The sequence below is a fragment of the Aedes albopictus genome, chromosome 3, assembly GCF_035046485.1.
Source record: "Aedes albopictus strain Foshan chromosome 3, AalbF5, whole genome shotgun sequence".
Taxonomy (NCBI): domain Eukaryota; kingdom Metazoa; phylum Arthropoda; class Insecta; order Diptera; family Culicidae; genus Aedes; species Aedes albopictus.
This window is the reverse complement of record NC_085138.1, coordinates 422,834,137-422,853,452: the sequence shown is the minus strand read 5'-3', so window position 1 is coordinate 422,853,452 and position 19,316 is coordinate 422,834,137. Positions and strand designations below refer to the sequence as shown.

The following is a 19,316-nucleotide window of genomic DNA, read 5'->3' as shown; positions in this document are numbered from 1 at the left end:
GCTATTCAGGGTTTAGTTGGCGTTGAAGTATCCAATATTGTATCATAGATTTTTCCTTCTTTAAATCATAGGCTAATCTTTTGAGCAATACTGATGTGGAGAAGAGTGGCATAGTCACTTAGGTTCATCATTCACTTTTCGGTCAAACGGCATTCGACCAAATGACCCAGAATCGATTGAAGTACGTAGGTCACAAGTTAAAGTTGTAAGCCAACTTTTAATATGTTAAGTTATTCACTGTTTTGCAGGCCTTACTCATTCGCTTAGGGTGTACATTATGCCTCAAACCCTCCCATTCCAGTGTTAATTACTCCTAAACGAAAAATTTCAAGTCCATGGTGTCTTCGACAAAGAATTTTGTAATGATCAGAGTCATTAACTGCAAAGAATTTAGTAGGTGGCACCACCATCTTACTTTTAAGTTTTGCATTCTAAAGACTTCGCGTCTTTTGCAAAGTTGTTTATTTAAATAAAATAAATGAAAAACTCTTTCTTAGACGTCAAAATTCCACTGTTCTACAGTTATTTTGAAAATAAACTTAAATAGTCAACTATAACCGTCGGGTATGATGAATTTTGGTACATGACTTTAATTTTTTTTCACTTTTTTAACCGCACAACTTGTATGACTGTTAATGGCCTCAGTTGTGCGGTGTAAAAGTGAAAGATTTTGAAGTCAAGTACCAAAGTTCATCATACCCGACAGTAATAGTTAGATAAACATTAGATAAATAACAACACAAGTATTTACCCCCTGAGGAAGACGCCCACCGAGCGTCGAAACGTTGGTATAAAAAGTCGTCAGTATAACAAAGACTGCGATGCCGAAAAACTAGAAATTAAATCCTACAGTCGTTCAAAAGTCTTTGAGTTTTAATCGATTTTTTTTGTTTGAAAAATTGAAACGTAAATTTCTGCGTAGTAGTGTGCACTATTCAACTTCCAGTGCTATAGGGGCTGGTTATTGATAGTCTACATCTTTTTGCTTCCACCTTATGAGTCATTGGCAAAGGTAAGTTGTAATATCTTTAATTATTGGGTATTTTCCATTCGATATGACGAGAATTAGTGCATATGGTAGTAATTTCTGTAAAATATTAATGCAAGTTATCTGGTGAAATGTAAAATAATAAAAACATTCTATCAAATACGTTAACGTCACGATAACTCTCAAGGCATCGCTTCACATCACCTTCTTCCACTTGAGTGCCATCGAATTGGTTCTGTTCCTATGGCTTCTTTCGAAAAGCCCAATAAGGATAAGGTATATTTTCCATTTCGATGGTTGGTTGTTTGGCAGTGCCCACCGAGCCAATAGCAGGTAAATGGATTCCATAGAATCCGCTCTCCGTCGATCCACGTTTCTTGGATCAATGGTCCATTATGTGTGTAAACCTCTGCATCGCAATTTGGATCCCATCAACCGGACCTCACGCAGCATGAAATTGAAATGTTACTTTCGGGTGAAGGCGAAACTTTGATCATTTTTCGTGAGATAGCAATGAAAAAGCTATAACCAGGCTCTAATGCCAGCTTAAAGCCGCTTCAATTGCGTAGTAAAATTAGTTTTTTTTTTACTGCCCACACAGCATCGATTTTTTTCCGCGGGAAATCTCGAAAAGAAATAACCTGAAGCTGAACCGAGCCAATACAAACCCATAAGTCATGGATGGTTTCCTATTCTCGTGTGTTGAATCCCATGAAAATCAACTAGTAGAAAGGCCTGTCATACTGTCACGTCAAACCGGTGGAAATCCATTATCATCCTGGAGCCTCCGTTCCTCCGCGCTCAAAGAGTTCCTGTCTGGGGCTTTCCCCACACATTGTGAATCCGGAAAGTGAAGTGGGCTAGTGTGGATCGCGGTCGACGACATGGCGAAGCGATACTACTGGGTTAAGGCACGGCATGGAACGTTTCGCACGGAAGAGATGTTTCAATTTTAATCTCGGTGAAGTGACTGCCTGAAGTTGATTGTATTCATGTAGGAGCATAGAAAGATTAAAGTAGAGCTTTTCGTGTCGACAGAAAAGAGTTGAATTATGTATGGTTTTAGGAAAATTGAGACAGTCATGACACATAACGGGCGCAATGCGAAGACTTTATCTATATTCAAAATACATGTTTCATTGATTAATTAAGTTCTCTTCTTCTATAATACATTTCATAACATCGTGGAGACGCTTGGTTGTTTACACCGTCGCGGTCTCCATCAATAATCTATATTTACCGAAACTTACCTTCCTTCACTCTCCACGCTTCGTTTCGCCCACACGATTTGGGTACGCCTTGATCCACCAACAGAACACCACAAGCAAATGCACGTTTCGTCCTTGCCTAATAAATACACAAGGTGATACGGATGTCTGTTATTTTTCCAAGCCTGTGCCTTCTTATTCTTCACCGAACAGAAATTCAATACACCACCGCGTCAACCGGCGGCGACATAACCACATGTGAGCAGGGAACAGACAATGTCATGTCAAGCTACGCAACACCAAACCACGCGCTTCAAGAGCGCGAGGTGGGGCAGATCCAGAGGGAGGAAAACAAACCACACAGGTGGCTGTTGGCGCCGACTCTGGAGCCACCCCACGGCACACTCAGACACCCCAAACCCGCGAACCTACGCACGGAGGCGGATGATGACCGCAGCACCGATTGCAGCAGGATAGCTGGGTGGTGGGTTGGAATGGGTGGGTTCTCCAGAGGCAGGTAAGCAACCGTGTTTGATTTCGTTTTCCCTCTTGTAGCTCCCCACTTCCTTCCTCTCTTGCACTGGGCGAGTGTTGGGCTTAACGGCGTCCTTTTTGGTTTTTATTTTCGCTTTCAGTAAACGTTATACACCACTTGCACGCACTTTGTGAAGCTTTTCTATGAGGCACTAATACCAACCTGAGCACCGAAGTTGGTGTGATTATTAGTCTGGGAGGAGGACACTTAGGAATGCGGATTTCTGCCGGCGTTCGATGCGGACGAGTTCGGGAACAGCATGGAAAGAGAAGAAGATGAAAATTATTACTTCCAGTGTGAATAAATCGAAAAACTGTATTATGGTTTTTTATAAAACGGTGATTTAAAGCTAGGATGACGCAAACGATACACTTAAATATTACCTTACATTCCTACCCTCAAAGACAAATTTGTAATTTTACTTCAGAGGATTTTTTGAAAGCGAAACTCCGATAAAACTTGGCTGAATGTCAATAATCTGAACTTTTACGAAAATCAGAACAACTGACAAGTAATCTCAATAGAAATAGAAATGAAGTAAGTGTGTATAAAAGATATGACTACAAGTTTCAAGAGGATTTATCTCACTTAGCAGTAACTATAACCCTGTCAATATAAACCGAACTTTCATTTCAAAGAAATTATATACTTTTTATTTTGATTTTCGTTTATTTCTAGAATATGTGGTAGAATTCCTGAAACCTGAAACCACTTGGGTACCTTAATCTTTCTTAGACTTATTGAAAAAACAAAACAAAACTTGCACTATAAATTAAAAATAATCTAGTTTGAAAACTACGTAACGTTCATTTATGTCTATCAAGAGGACAAAATGTATTTGTTTGTCAGTCCAATTTTGCAAAAAAAAAAGTAAATAACGTGTGTTATGAATATACGTGTTGGTGGATCGCCGAATTATACCAAAAACAAAAGTTGGTCGCAAGATGAAGAAGTTTGATAACCCCTGCCATAGATGAGATGAGCAAACATGTACAAATTAGTACGGGCACCAAATTAAAACCAAGAGTTTCCCACGCCTACAACTTCTTAACGCGCTGATAACACATTGTTGCTTTGAATCAAGCTTATCCTGTTCTAAGAGGTGACACAATTTCAACAGTGACGATAATAATGTTTAGCTACGGGCACATAAAATCTAATACCGAGCTTATTGATAAGAAAAAAAAAACACTGAAATGTAAGATAAATATATCACTTTTTTCTAATTAACGATTTGTTACGACTCACTCAAAGTGCAAATTTTCGGTAATACCAATCCGTGTGGTCAATTATGGATTTCAAATAACTCAACGTACATATGTACATGTGGGTAAATTATTGGTTAAATTGGGAAAAAATCCACAGTTCAGGTGAGATTTGAACTCACGACCCTTATTCGCTAGACAAGTGCTTTACCAACTAAGCTACCGAGCCAATTAATGACCCGGCAACTTAGTTGTCATAAAGTTCAATTCTAATCTCATCGATCTATATCATCTTCCCCTAAACCGCAAATATAACCATCTCTGTTGTACATATGTACGAAGAGCGAAAGCGATTTGTTTATTGTTTGAAACTGTTTGCCTATCGTACAGGCACCGCTTCCCCAACCACTTGTAGAGGAAGAACAATTGATACCTGGAAGGCGATCAAACGCGTCGTTCGCATTCTATTTGATACGACGGATAACTACGTAGAGGTAGATGCTCGAAAACGAGTTGCCGGGTCATTAATTGGCTCGGTAGCTTAGCTGGTAAAGCACTTGTCTAGCGAATAAGGGTCGTGAGTTCAAATCTCACCTGAGCTTAGCTTAGCTTAGCTTAGCTTAGACTGACTGCACACATCTATGGTTGCTATTCCGTGATTGACCCGAACCAATGACAGTTGCACAATGAATCAACTGAATAATTGACTGGGAGTGGTCAACATTCTCACTGTGCACGCTTCAGAGACTCTCTTTAACGGTACAATAACGGCGCCGGCCACGTCCTTGCAGTCAGGTTGGAAGAGGGAAGGAATATTAGTAACAACCTTTGTTAAGTGAAGGACCACGTTTACCGCTGCGACTCCACCAAAGGCTGCAGGAAGGAGTGTTTGTTAGTAGGAAAGGTATCGTTGGGTCTGGATTCACTTTGATAAGTAATATGACCTTCTTGCCATGCAGGTTGCCGCGCTATTGTTTGCTTTACGCGGAAAACAAACAATCGACCACCCGCATCAGGTGGTCGCTTAATATTTACTGCAAACGACGCGACGAAATATGCAATCTAACACGCTATTATTCGCTTCACTCGGAAAGCAAACAATCGATCATCCACGTCAGGTGGTCACTTACTATTTATTACAATCGAACCGCGGAAGCTAGTCGCCAAATATTTAACTGCAAATGAAACGACCGAACATGCAAGCTGATGCATTATTGTTCACTCCATATGAGAAGCAAACAACTGATCACTCACGTCAGGTGATCGTTCAGAGTTGCTACAAAAGACGCGACATAACATAAAAAACTGACTAACTCTTGATCGCTTCACACGGGAAGCAAACAATCGATCACCCTCGTCGGGTGAATGCTACATGGCTCTAAAATATTAATGTTATAGAATAATGAAAACAGAATGCACATAAAAGAAAATAAAAAAAGAACGAACTCACTGGATAATCCTATTCAACTGGTTTTCTGTGTGTGTCACTGGCTCTCGAAATGCTGAGCCACTGAAAATCGCCAGATCTCTCGTCCGGTTCTATACTATTTCCCGGAAAAACATTTCCCGGAAATCATTTTCCGGATACCACATTTTCCGGAAAGACATTTTCCGGAATAACCCAGCAAATTTCGGTAAACTTTTATCGTTTATTTGTCAAATTTTAACGAAGTTCAGTAAACGCCGCCGAATTTTTTCGGTAAAAAACTTAACGGTTGAGATTTCGGTAAAAAATTACCGAAGTCGGTGATTTTTTCTGTGTGTATGGATATTATTGCAAGATCATTTGGAACGCTGGCAGAACTATACACCCGCCTGAAACGTGAAGCAGCAAAGGTCGGACTGGTGGTGAATGCCGCTAAGACAAAGTACATGGCTGGTAGGTGGGGCTGAGTGAGACAGGACAAGCCTTGGCAGCAATGTTACGATAGACGGGAATACTTTCGAAGTCTTAGAAGAATTCGTCTACCTCTGCTCCTTGCTAACGACTGACAATAAAGTGAGCCATGAAATACGAACGCGCATTATCAGTGGAAGTCGTGCCTAAATACTAAGGGCTCCAGAAGAAACTGCGGTCAAAAAAGATTCACCCCCGCACCAAATGTACCATGTTATTATTTATTTATTTAGTTCACATCAAATTCATGATAATACTGAATCAACAATTTGCCGCCATAATACTCGATTTGCAGCTGCAGCTCTCCATCCTCGGTCACGCCCAACACTCGCCAGATCACGCTCCACCTGGTCCGCCCATCGTGCTCTCTGCGCTCCACGCCTTCTTGTGCCAACCGGATCAGTTGCAAACACCAGCTTTGCAGGGTTGTTGTCCGGCATTCTTGCAACATGCCCTGCCCACCGTATCCTTCCGGCTTTGGCCACCTTCTGGATGCTGGGTTCGCCGTAAAGTGCAGCGAGCTCGTGGTTCATTCTTCTCCGCCACACACCGTTCTCCTGCACACCGCCGAAGATCGTCCTTAGCACCCGTCGCTCGAAAACTCCGAGTGCTTGCAGGTCCTCCTCGAGCATTGTCCATGTCTCGTGTCCGTAGAGAACCACCGGTCTTATTAACGTCTTGTACATGGTACATTTGGTGCGGGGGTGAATCTTTTTTGACCGCAGTTTCTTCTGGAGCCCATAGTAGGCACGACTTCCACTGATGATGCGCCTTCATATTTCACGGCTCACGTTATTGTCAGCCGTTAGCAAGGAACCGAGGTAGACGAATTCTTCTACCACCTCGAAAGTATCCCCGTCTATCGTAACATTGCTGCCAAGGCTTGTCCTGTCGCGCTCAGTCCCACCTACCAGCATGTACTTTGTCTTAGCCGCATTCACCACCAGTCCGACCTTTGCTGCTTCACGTTTCAGGCGGGTGTACTGTTCTGCCACCATTCCAAATGTCCTAGCAATAATATCCATGTCATCCGCAAAGCATACAAATTGGCTGGATTTCGTGAAGATCGTACCCCGGCTGTTGAGCCCGGCTCGTCGCATCACACCTTCCAGGGCGATGTTGAATAGTAGGCAGGAAAGTCCATCACCTTGTCGTAGTCCCCGTCGAGATTCAAATGAACTGGATAGCTCACCCGAAATCCTTACGCTGTTCTGCACACCGTCCATCGTTGCTCTTATCAGTCTAGTCAGCTTCCCGGGAAAGCTGTTCTCGTCCATAATTTTCCATAGCTCTGTGCGGTCGATACTGTCGTATGCCGCTTTGAAGTCGATGAACAGGTGGTGCGTTGGGACCTGGTATTCACGGCATTTCTGGAGGATTTGCCGTACGGTGAAGATCTGGTCCGTTGTCGACCGGCCGTCGATGAAACCGGCTTGGTAACTTCCCACGAACTCATTTACTTTAGGTGAAAGACGATGGAAGATGATCTGGGATAGCACTTTGTAGGCGGCATTCAAAACGGTGATCGCTCGAAAGTTCTCACACATTAACTTGTCGCCTTTCTTGTGGATGGGACAGATTATCCCTTCCTTCCACTCCTCCGGTAGCTGTTCGGTTTCCCAGATCTTGACTACTAACTGGTGCAGACAGGTGGCCAACTTTTCCGGGCCCATCTTGATGAGTTCTGCTGCGATACCGTCCTTACCAGCCGCTTTGTTGTTTTTGAGCTGGTGGATGGCATCCTTAACTTCCCTCAGCGTGGGAGTTGGTTCGTTCCCGTCCTCTGCTGCACCAACATAGTCATTTCCTCCGCTGCCTTGGTCCTCCGTGCCTACATTCTCTTCGCCATTCAGGTGCTCGTCGAAGTGCTGCTTCCACCTTTCGATCACCTCACGTTTGTCCGTCAGGAGGCTCCCTTCCTTATCCCTGCATATTTCGGCTTGCGGTACGTAGCCGTTGCGGGATGCGTTGAGCTTCTGGTAGAACTTGCGTGTTTCCTGTGAACGGCACAGCAGTTCCATTTCCTCGCACTCCGCTTCTTCCAGGCGGCGCTTTTTCTCCCGGAAGAGACGGGTCTGCTGCTTCCGCTTCTGTCTGTATCGCTCCACATTCTGTCGGGTTCCATGCTGCAGCATTACCGCCCGCGCTGCATCCTTCTCCTCCAGAACCGCTCTGCACTCCTCGTCGAACCAATCGTTTCGTCGACTCCGTTCTACGTACCCGATAGCGCTCTCGGCTGCGTTGTTGATGGCTGCTTTCACTGTACTCCAGCAGTCCTCTAGAGGGGCCACATCGAGCACACCCTCGTCCGGCAACGCTGCCTCGAGATTCTGCGCGTATGCGGTGGCGACATCCGGTTGCTTCAGTCGCTCTAGATCGTACCGGGGCGGCCGCCGGTAATGTACGTTGTTAATAACGGAGAGTTTTCGGCGCAGTTTAACCATCACCAGGTAGTGATCGGAGTCGATATTAGCGCCACGATAGGTCCTGACGTCGATAATGTCGGAGAAGTGCCGTCCATCAATCAGGATGTGGTCGATTTGCGATTCCGTTTGTTGTGGTGATCTCCAGGTGTAACGATACGGGAGGCTGTGCTGGGAGAAGGTGCTACGAATGGCCATGTTCTTGGAGGCGGCGAAATCGATGAGGCGTAGGCCATTTTCGTTCGTCAGCTGGTGGGCGCTGAACTTTCCAATCGTCGGTCTGAATTCCTCCTCCTGGCCTACCTGAGCGTTTAGATCCCCTATGATGATCTTGACGTCGTGGTTTGGGCAGCGGTCGTACTCGCGTTCGAGCTGCGAGTAAAATGCGTCTTTGTCATCATCAGTGCTTTCGGAGTGAGGGCTGTGCACGTTTATTATGCTAATGTTGAAGAATCGGCCCTTGATTCTCAACCTGCACATTCTTTCGTCGATCGGCCACCAACCGATCACGCGCCTCTGCATGTCGCCCATCACTATAAAAGCTGTTCCCAGCTCACGTGTGTTGCCGCAACTCTGGTAGATGGTATGATTATCTCTAAACGTTCGCACCATAGATCCTGTCCAACACACCTCTTGCAGCGCTACGATTCCGAACCCGCGGTCCTTCAGTATATCGGCGAGTATGCGGGTGCTCCCGATGAAGTTGAGAGATCTGCAGTTCCACGTACCGAGCTTCCAATCGCAAGTCCCTTTTCGTCGCTGTGGTCGTCGCCATTGGTATCGGTTCGCATTCTTCTCTTGTTGATTTTCCGGTGCTAGTCTTTTTTACGGCTGGCTCGCAGGGCCTGACACCAACTCACTAACCCAGGGAGCTGGGCTTACCTTCCCAGAAGCTACGGGTTCTGCATTGGCATTTCCTCCAACTACAGTGCTAAATAGCTAGGCTCGAGCGCCAGTCTTCGCCGGGGGTGGTGTTTTTAATGGGCGCCCAGGAGATAATATTTTACCTGAGCTTCCACCCCCAGAAAATGTACCATGTACAAGATGCTAATAAGACCGGTGGTTCTCTACCCGTGCAGAGATCAAGTACCGTAAACTGGGGTGTAGTTGATCAGTGGGGTGAACCTGATCACTCAATTACCCACGGATATCGACTTTCATGGAAGTTACCATTACATTTAATTGTAACGTCATTGGATTGCGAATAGTTAAAATAAAACTATCGCTTCCTTGAAAGTCGATAACCGCGGGTAATGGAGTGATCAAGTTCACCCCACTGATCAACTACACCCCAGTTTACGGTACTGACGATCAAAATGTGATATTGGTTTGTTTGAGATAAGAGGTAAAAGTACTGAAAACAATAGCGAAAATTTGTTCTTGAACCATCTAACCAATAGCAAAATTTGATATTTGAAGATCAATCAAATAGCTCACTGCTATTGATTAGATCTCACCAAGAGCTAAATGTGCTATGATGATGATATTCCAGGAGTAAAATTGAGATATTATTTTCAGTACTTTTACCTCTTATCTCAAACAAACAAATATCACTTTTTGATCTCCGTATCAAAATTTGCTATTATTGAGCTTTTTTACTCTGCTCGGGTACGGACACGAGACATGAACGATGCTCGAGGAGGACCTGCAAGCACTCGGAGTTTTCAAGCGACGCGTGCTAAGGACGATCTTCGGCGGCGTGCAGGAGAACGGTGTGTGGCGGAGAAGGTGACGGTGAACCCAACATCCTGAAAGTGGCTAAAGCTGGAAGGATTCGGTGAGCAGGGCATGTTGCAAGTATGCCGGACAACAACCCTACAAAGTTGGTGTTTGCTAACCATTCGGTTGGTACTAGAATGCGTGGAGCACAGAGAACACGATGGGCGGACAGTAGGCTTCGTGGCCGTCCGGTTAGAGACGCCGACAGCTTTGGTAGACTTTAGAAAAAGCTTATGGGTATCTAAGGGGTTTCAAGGCATCTCAAATGAATATCGGGAATTCTAATCAGCGCAAGGAGCTTCAGCAGAGTTTGAAATAAGCCTACGGGCGTTTCAGTGAATTTCTGGGGATTTGAAAGGGCTTCTTCTTCTACTTCTTCTTCTACTCTACGTCCCCACTGGGACTTGGCCTGCCTCACTTCAACTTAGTGTTCTTTGAGCGCTTCCACAGTTATTAATTGAAGGGCTTTCTTTGCCTGCCATTGCATGAATTTGTATATTGTGAGGCAAGTACAATGATACACTATGCCCAAGGAGTCGAGAAAGTTCTCCCGACCGGAACGGGAATCAAACCCGCCGTCTTCGGATTGGCGATCCATAGCCTTAACCAAGAGGCTAACAGGAGACCCACCCCCTTGAAAGGGCTTCTGTAGAGGAATCTATGGAAATTTCAGGGGATCTATACTACAGTGAACATCTACAAAAACATTCTGCCAAACAATCTCTTAGAATACATAAAAGTGTTCATAGTAGATGAGGTTGAACGACGTGAAGCTCCTAACTTCAATTAACCAGAATAAAAAGGCTTAATATGCGAAAAACAAAACACCAGCATAAATTCAAGCCCGGGCCTCAGACGAGACCTTTTTTTTTGTGTTCCATCCCACACTTTTTTCGTCCGACATTCGAAATGGTGCGTCATTATGAGGGTCAAAAGATTAACACATTATTCAACCATATACGCTCAATCATACTGTTGTACCTTTCCTACGAAAGCACACACCGGCGGCACACCCGTCTCACCGCGGATCACAAATCGAACATCAAATCGATGAGGAATTCCATCCCGAAAAAAAAAACAAAGCCGGATAAACAAAACGACGACGGCGGCGATGGACGGTGTGCTAGGCATCTATTGGGGTAGTTATCGGCGATTTTCCCTAGATTCTTTATCCTTCCATATTCATCACATTTTCACCACCCCCACAGCACAGCTGAGCCTAAGTTGCCCGGTTCGTTTCTTTGATTATATTGTTGCTCCTGGTTTTCCTCTGACACAAGCAAGCACGAACGATGATAAAAACAAACACACTCACTCTTCCATCGCCGGGTGTAGACCGGTTCAAAAATCATTTTTTGAATACGCTAAATAAGTTTGGTTGGATGTAGGAAAAAAATGTATAGTTTTTTTGTTGCAAATTGTACGTAAAATCTATTTTTGTTATCAAAAATCTCATTCTTTTCAGGGTTTTTCTTGTTTTAAAAATCAATGAAAAATTAAAAAAATCGAGCAAAATTAGTAACACAAGCATTTGACCATCCTGGGCTGCTTGCCAATGTTGATAAACGTTCAAAATTTCATTCAATTCAGTTCACTGGCTTCCGAGATATGACAGCTAAAAAAAAGTTGTCTTAAAAATTGTGATTTACGAGAACGGTTCTAACTTCGCGAAAGATTAATGAATCAAGGTCAAATTTGTACCAATGATGCACAGCACATATAATAGGTTGACAAACAGTCCAAATTTGAGAATTTTTTATGCACTTTATGAAAAGTTACAGCATGTTGAACTTTTTTTGTGAGAGAAAAAAAAGCTGCCTATCCCAAACATTTTGGCCACCCCCTGTAGATCCACGAATTGTGCTACTCTCAGTGCATTTTTTTTTCTTTCATGCAGTCCTCCAAATATCCTCAAACATCTTCGGAGACATCATTTCAACCTAACAAACCGTTTTCGAGATACAACTTTTTGAAAAAGAAATATTGTTTTTTTTTTCATACGCCCTTTTCTAAAGTTAGGAGAGGAAAAATGATCATGTGTTGATGCAAAAGTAAATAGTTCACAAAATACTGGAAATGCTCTATGGACCATTTCCAGCTCAACGCATAGCCATGATCTTTGCCCATGTATGAGCTTCTATCTAAAAGTGTTTTCAACAAAAAAAATCAACAACAATGGTAAGGAATTTTTTTCAACTAGATTTTAAAACAGTTTAATTGCTATTCTTAATATGGTTTGCAAAACCTCTCCGAGAGTGGTCCACTTAGCCGGAAGATGCACTTAAAGAGGCTATCAAGAGGTTTTGATGTATCAGTTGTAAATCAGTTTTATTGCAAGTTTTATAAAATTTGTCATGAAGAACTCTTATAGAGCCAAACAAAACTTAAAATGTTACGTGGGCAATAACTTTTCGTCAAATCCATTATCATATTTCCATAAATTCATATGAAGATCTAATAAATAATACAAATAAAAATAATTTCTCTAGCAATTACTTACAAAATTAACCTTGAATCACCTACAGGGACCCTGGCAGAAATTCCTTTGGGATTTTTTTTCTGGATTTGTCAAAAAAATACTGGAATGTTTCTAGAAGGAAAATTGTCGCAGGATTTCTTAAAATGATTTTAACAATAATTTCTCCAAAGATTCCTCTTAGTATGATTTCCTGTCCATGTTTTTCTTTGAGCATATCTCCAGGGAATCACCCACAGATTACTTCAGGATTTCCCCCAGGAATTTTCCTTGGGGCTTCTTCAGGAGTTTCTCCAGAGTTTTCTCACAAAATTCATCTTGAAACTGATCCGCGGGTTTCATCAAAAAATCCTTTCGAAACTCATCCAGGGATTCCATGAGGGATTTCACATGAAAATCCTTCAAGAATTGCTACATAGGTTCATGCTTCATGCTATAAAGGTCAAACATTCCTGATGGAATTCCATATACATACATCAGAATAGTTTTACTACGGTATTTCTCCGAAAATTCTTCAAGAAATTTCTCAAGATTTTTTTCTAGAAATTTCTAAAGGGTTAATTTCCTGCAAACGTTATTTTTTTATGAAAAGATGCAATTCCATGAAATTTTCGACGGCTTCCTCAAGGAGTTTCCTACAGAAATTCAGAATTGTTTCTTGAAACTTTTTCAGATATTATTGGTTGATTTTCCCCAGAAGTTCCGTCAGGTATAACTGTATTTGTGCAGGAATTTCAGGATTTGTTTCAGGATTTTTGTCTAGGAATTCTTCAAAAAAAAATTAAAGACTTTCTTCTAGAAGTTTCCAAGAGTGTTTAAAGGGATTTCTTGAGACAATTCTCAAGAGATTTCTTCAATCTCGATCAGGGATTGAAGAATTCTGTAATTCTTGTGCAATTTCTAGAAGAGCTTATGAAAAATTCTGCAGGGAACTATAAAGATTTCCCAGAAAATATTATGGATGAAACCACAGGAGCAATTTTTAAAAAGAAATCACCGGCAAAATCGATTGCAGCTGTCTTCTAAGCAACTTGCGCTTCCACGCTCCAGCCCGCCGGCTTCGTAATTCAAGATTGCTGTGGATTCCCACTCACCATTCGAATTACGGATAACACAGCCCGTTTGATTCGTGTTGTAAGTTGTTTAATGATGTGCGTGACTCGTTTGATTTTAGTATAAGTATTAGTGTTAAAAATAGTGTTAAAAATTAGTGTTTAAAATAGAATTTAGTCTAGTTAATCAGTCTGTGCGGCATTCAGCCGAAGATGTTGTCAAATAAATAAATAAATAAATAAATAAATAATTTCTGGGGAAATACATGGAGGAATATCTGGAGATAAACCTGACAGGAATTTGTGTATGAACTCCGGAGGAATTCCTGCCTGAATTACTGGAAATAAAAATGCATGCGTTTTTGGAAGAATTCCTGCAGGACTTTCTGTATGAATCCTTGAAGAAATTCCCGGACACGTTAATTCGGGACTTTGCAATGGATTACCTAGAGCAATTATTGAACAAATCTCTGGTGGACTTCCTGTAAAAAATACTTGATCGAAATTCTAAAGTAATTTCTGAATTTTCTTATCGATCCTGTATAATATTCTGAAGGGATTCCTGGAGAAATTTCCAAATAGCTTAGCTCCTTTCAAATCTCCTGGAGCAGATGAGATATAGCGGTTGTGTGCTAGTAGAGGACCATGTGCCTACAGTGGACCCCCTACAGAAAAACCCAAATATAAATGCCCAAATCAACTGTTTCCTGGCAACTTCCACCGGGGGAACATCAATTACATTGCTCCTCAGCAGTTCCTGGCAAACAAATTGCACAGTGGCCACAAAAATCGATTATTTGAACTATTTAATGAATGTAAACACTCAAAAGGGTCCACTATAGGCACATTCAGGAGGGTCTACTACAGGCTCCATCGGCAGCGTGACAGCTAACATGGAAATCAAATGGGGGGTCCACTATAGGTGCCAAGCTATTTGTAAACCGATGCGCATTTTCAAATGCCTATTTCACTGGAATATTTTATTAATGTTGTATATTTGACGGTCTTAACATAAAGAGGAGACATGAAACTTGTTACAAAATTCCACTTTGGAACACTTCACTGACGTAACATAGCTAAAAAGCCGCAGAAGTAAATTTCGATAGCTTAGGGGGTCCACTACTAGTACCCAAACCCTATCCTATTTTGTTTCAGAAGGGATTTGTAGTGGAATGAAATGTTAAGTGAATCTTCATTATATTATTTTTTTGAAAATTTCTAAGTAAAAACAACTAGCTTCAATTTGCACACTTTTAATAGTATTCAATTAAATTTTGTTTTTTTTTTACATTATCACTAGAAATGTGTACCGAAACTGGCGGAGATCATCTTCTTGCTCTTGGTTCATAGTCCCAGCTGAGACAGAGCCTGCTTCTCAGTCAAATTTTCCATGGGCATTTCCAAACTTGTTAACAAATAGTTTCTTTTGGCAATGACCGTTTTAACATTTGTCTTGCTTGTGGCAGGTATGTACAAAGATTTTGTATGCCCAAGACGTGACCATGATCGTTTTGGATATCCGCGTGTTTACCACTTCGGCCATACAGACCTTAATGACAAGCGACGGTAGCACACCTTTATTTTTTTTATATAATTTCTGGATCAGTCTATCTATGCTGGAAAACACTTGTTGTCAATGGCAGAAAGTATAGCATTCCTATATGCAGCTACGAACCACCATTTCCCGAGAGGGAGACTGAGAAGAAAAAACCCCTTTCGATCACTTCAAGCCAAACTCGGATTTCTGAAATCTAACATCCGCAATCCGCCACGCCTGCACGTATGCAAACAATCGGCGGAAATAAGGAAACAGACCCCAAACACATCATTCCGTTGTTGCTGGCTGCTTTCCGAAGTATGTAGTCTATGTAAATAAAAGTTGATGTTTGTTTCCATCCACTCAGCGCTCTGTTACTGTGTTGGTATGTAGGAAAACTGATATCCGGCCCGAAAGGATATTAATCTCGGGATTAACGACGATCAACTCACTTTTTCCACTGATGATCCCGAATCAACAGGATCCACTAGAGCAGCTTTCCAATTTCACCAAATTTATCACAACTGAAACATTCAAACAACTTTATTCTTCTTTGCACCAAAATTTCCACACACTATTGACTCCACAGTCAGAGATCCACGCGACGGAACGAGAAAAGCGAATTTTCCGGTCCTTGCTGCTCGATGTCAGAGCTCGGTATGTGGCGATTCGGTGGCTGTCGTCGGTTCAAATAGGTATCCAGCAGTAGTCCAGAGCCGACTGAACAATAATAAGTCTGAGCGAGCGATGCGATGATGGTCCTTTCTCACGTGTTCGCAAGTATCTCTCTGTATGTCACCGTACCAACAACGAACACGAAATGGGAAGCAGTTCAATGGCAGTTGCGGTGACACGGAGGGAAAAATTGGGTGCTTTCTGTGAGCTGTGATAGGGGAAGGTGTGTGGCTCGTACTGCGCACGGCAGCACGGGGTTTCATTCATGGTTTGGATTTGTTTGGAGGCCTGGAGGGGAATTGATTGATGGGATGCATAAATGTCCTATAGAGAAATTTGGGCTGGGATGATTTTCTTAAGTAACTCAGCTTTATAATCTTGTCTTACTTCTAGCATCGATATTGACTTATGCTACATTAATGGAGTGTGCTGCAATACGCTTCCAAGCTCAAGGATTTCTCCAGGAATTCCTACTGAAATTTCTCTAGGGTACTAGAGAAGGAGGTACTATTCAGGGGATTTTTTTTTTCAAAAATTTCTCCCAGAACTCTTCTAGAGATTCCCACAAAAATTAATCCAGTAATTGTTGCAAGAATTCCTCCGAATATTCCTCCAGGAATTCTTCCAGGAAATTCTCCAGGAATTACCCCAAGAATTTCTCCAGCAATTTATCTAGGAATTGAACCTGGAATTGCTGCTAGACATTCTTCAGAAATTATGTCAACAAATTCTCCAGCATTTTTTTCCAAAAAATGGACTGACATTTGTTTTCAAAAATTCTTCCAGGAAATTCTCAAGAAATACCCTCAGGATTCAGGGATTCCACCAGGCATTTCACCATGCATTTCTCCTGAGATTCCTTCATGAATTGCTTCAGGGATTCCTCCACGAATTTCTCCAAAGATTTTTCCAGGGTTTCCTCCAAAAAATCCTTGGAAGATTCCTCCAGGGAATTCTCCAGCAGTTACTTTAGGGATTTCTTCAGATTTTTTCCAGGAAATTCCTGGAGGAATACCTTAAGGATTTTTTCCTCCAGGTTCAGAAATTCTTACAGGGATTCCTTCGGGATTTTACAAAATACGCGAACACGAGACGGAACACAACACTTATCGTTCTTACTAATTAAAAGGAACTTTTGTTCTTTTGGTCTCAAGAACAGCGGACAACAAATTAAAGTTCGGAATCTACCGTAAACCTACTTCCACGGACCGCTACTTTACGTCTGATTCAAACCATTATACCGCTCAAAAACAAGCAGCTTTCCATTCCATGGTTCATCGCCTCTTCAGTATTCCGATGGAAAAGGACGATTTCGTAGCGGAAAGGGATAAAATCCATAATGCTGCAGTGGTGAACGGATATGGAAAGTAGTTCGTGGACAAAATCCTTCGTAAACATCAAAGAAAAAAGCACAGACTGGATGCAACAACCCTTCTTCCGGAGAAAGAAGAAGCCCAGAGGATAAGCCTTCCGTTTTACCCTAAATTGACGAACCCAGTTCAAGCTGTCCTGAAAAGCCACGGTTTTCACGTGGTATACAAAAGTGGAAACACTTTGAAGGACCACTTGTGCAACCTTAAGGACAGAGTAGCATCTGGGGAAAAATCCGGTATATACGAAATTCCATGCCAAGACTGTCCTGCGGTATATATAGGCCAAACCCGCCGAAAATTCAGAGTTCGTTTGCGTGAGCATAAGAATGCAGTGGACAATGAACGAGCTAACGATTCTAGTGTAGCGGCGCACTCCACGGCCCAAAACCACAACATCAATTGGCCAGAAGCGAAACTAATAAAAAACGTCCGAAAAGCCTCCCAATTAAACGCATGGGAATCAATGTTCATTGCTACATCCGATCGTCCTCTAATGAATGAGGATGATCCTCCAATAACCTCGCCGCTCTTCCACTTGACGGAACGGATAAAACAACAATAACAACCACCTCCCCCTGACGTATACTGTGCGCAGTATGAAAGTGTGTTTGTATGTAAATAATCAGTCGGACATCGTCCCGTAGATGGGCAACCTCGAGCCCGAAACCGGTCGACCAAAAAGGTAATTTTTAAAGTTCCTTTTAATTAGTAAGAACGTGTTGTGTTCCGTCTCGTGTTCGCGTATTTTGTGATCGTGAATGTTCTTACGTTAGCACAATCAACAAATTGTCCTTCGGGAATTCCTCTAGGGATTCTACAAGGCTTCCTCTAGGCATTCCTGTAGGGATTGCTCCAGGGATTCATCCAGGTATTTCTTCAGGGAAGTTTTCCAGGGATTGTTCCGGGAATTCCTCAAGTGGTTTCTTCAGAAATTCCTCTCAGGTTCTGTTCAAAAGTTCATTTAGGAGTTCCTTCGGAAATTTCAGATCTTTTCAGGGATATACCCAAGAACTTCTCCAGGATTACCTGATGATTTTTTTTAAATTTTTCCATGAATTTCTGGAGGAATTCCTCCTGTGAATAGTATGGGAAAATAATTTAAAAAAGACGCATACAGGAACCAGTAAATTCTAGGTTGGTCCTCAAAAGAGTTCGTAATTTTCATAGAGTTCAGCTATAATTTTTTATGAATAGTTAATGCTTACATAACAAAAAAATAGAGCAAAATAATGCCCGGGTAAATAAAAATCCTTTATCTTCCAGATATTCATCACTGCTACCAGCACCACGTTGATTTGTGTAGATCAGGCGACATTTTTTTTTTAACGTATATTACAAAATACAACAGCGTGACTGCTGAAAGCATTACTTTGCTTTTAGAACATAATAGGGGGATTCACTTAACAGCGTAAACTGATTAAACTGATTAAACGTCGCGATCACCAAGGCAATCTTTGATTATTTCATTCGCAAAATCATGAAACATTTCAAATAAGCAGAAAATCATGGCTTACGCAGCACTTTAATCTGTTTAGTGAGTACCCCTAATGTTATTATATTCAATTTCATCGTGTTGCGTTTAATTATAAAAGCTAATAAGTAGGTACAAATTTGCTAAGGGTGCTTGCCCCTCCCAGACCGAAAAGCTGGCTACGCCCTTGATATCAGCTACCAATACCCTGCAATTTCACTCCCCAGACAACCAATTCACACGTATAATGAAGTTTATGTTCATGTTATACTTATGCGATAAAGTTACATCGCATAAGATGCAGTAAAAGTGCCTTATGCATATAAAGGTGGAGGCGCTATACGTGCATTTACGGAAAAATAATAACGCTATATAACTTCAGACAATATCTTATGCGATGCACGGTGTACACTATTGCGACGTAATACATCATCTTATGCGACTTAATAATATTCGAAGAAAAAACTTTTCTTGTCACATCAGTATCGAACTAAGAACCTTTGGATTTTGGAGCCACACTTCACACTGAACACCAAACACTACTTATGAATCACACTGATTAAATGTCATGACCTTCTAACTCACCTCAGTGTTGGAATCAGAGTTGATGTACACGTGCTGTAGTTCCATGTACGGGAGGCACATTGCAAGCAAGCTCCCAGGAGCACAGTACATTTTGAGACTGAAAGTTGTGCGCCTCATTTTTCTCAAGATGTGTCTCATGAGCTTCGTCTCATGCGCTGATTAAATTAGAAAA

General features: G+C 42.0%; 1 protein-coding gene across 5 annotated transcripts in view; it reads right to left on the bottom strand.

Moving 5' to 3' along the window:
• The window catches only part of LOC109433516 (calbindin-32), a 268,476-nt gene extending 252,703 nt beyond the window's left edge, over positions 1–15,773 (bottom strand). For 2 of the 5 annotated variants that reach the window (XM_062856381.1, XM_062856385.1), the window contains exons 1-3: positions 15,493–15,773; positions 2,894–2,954; positions 2,239–2,335 (exon numbers count right to left, since the gene is read on the bottom strand). The gene's annotated coding sequence lies outside the window, so the exon portion shown is untranslated. Of the gene's footprint in view, positions 1–2,238; positions 2,508–2,893; positions 2,955–15,492 lie in introns of all 5 variants that reach the window. The other 3 variants (XM_062856383.1, XM_062856382.1, XM_062856384.1) reach the window with 3 other exon arrangements.
• Positions 15,774–19,316: the final 3,543 nt, after the last annotated feature.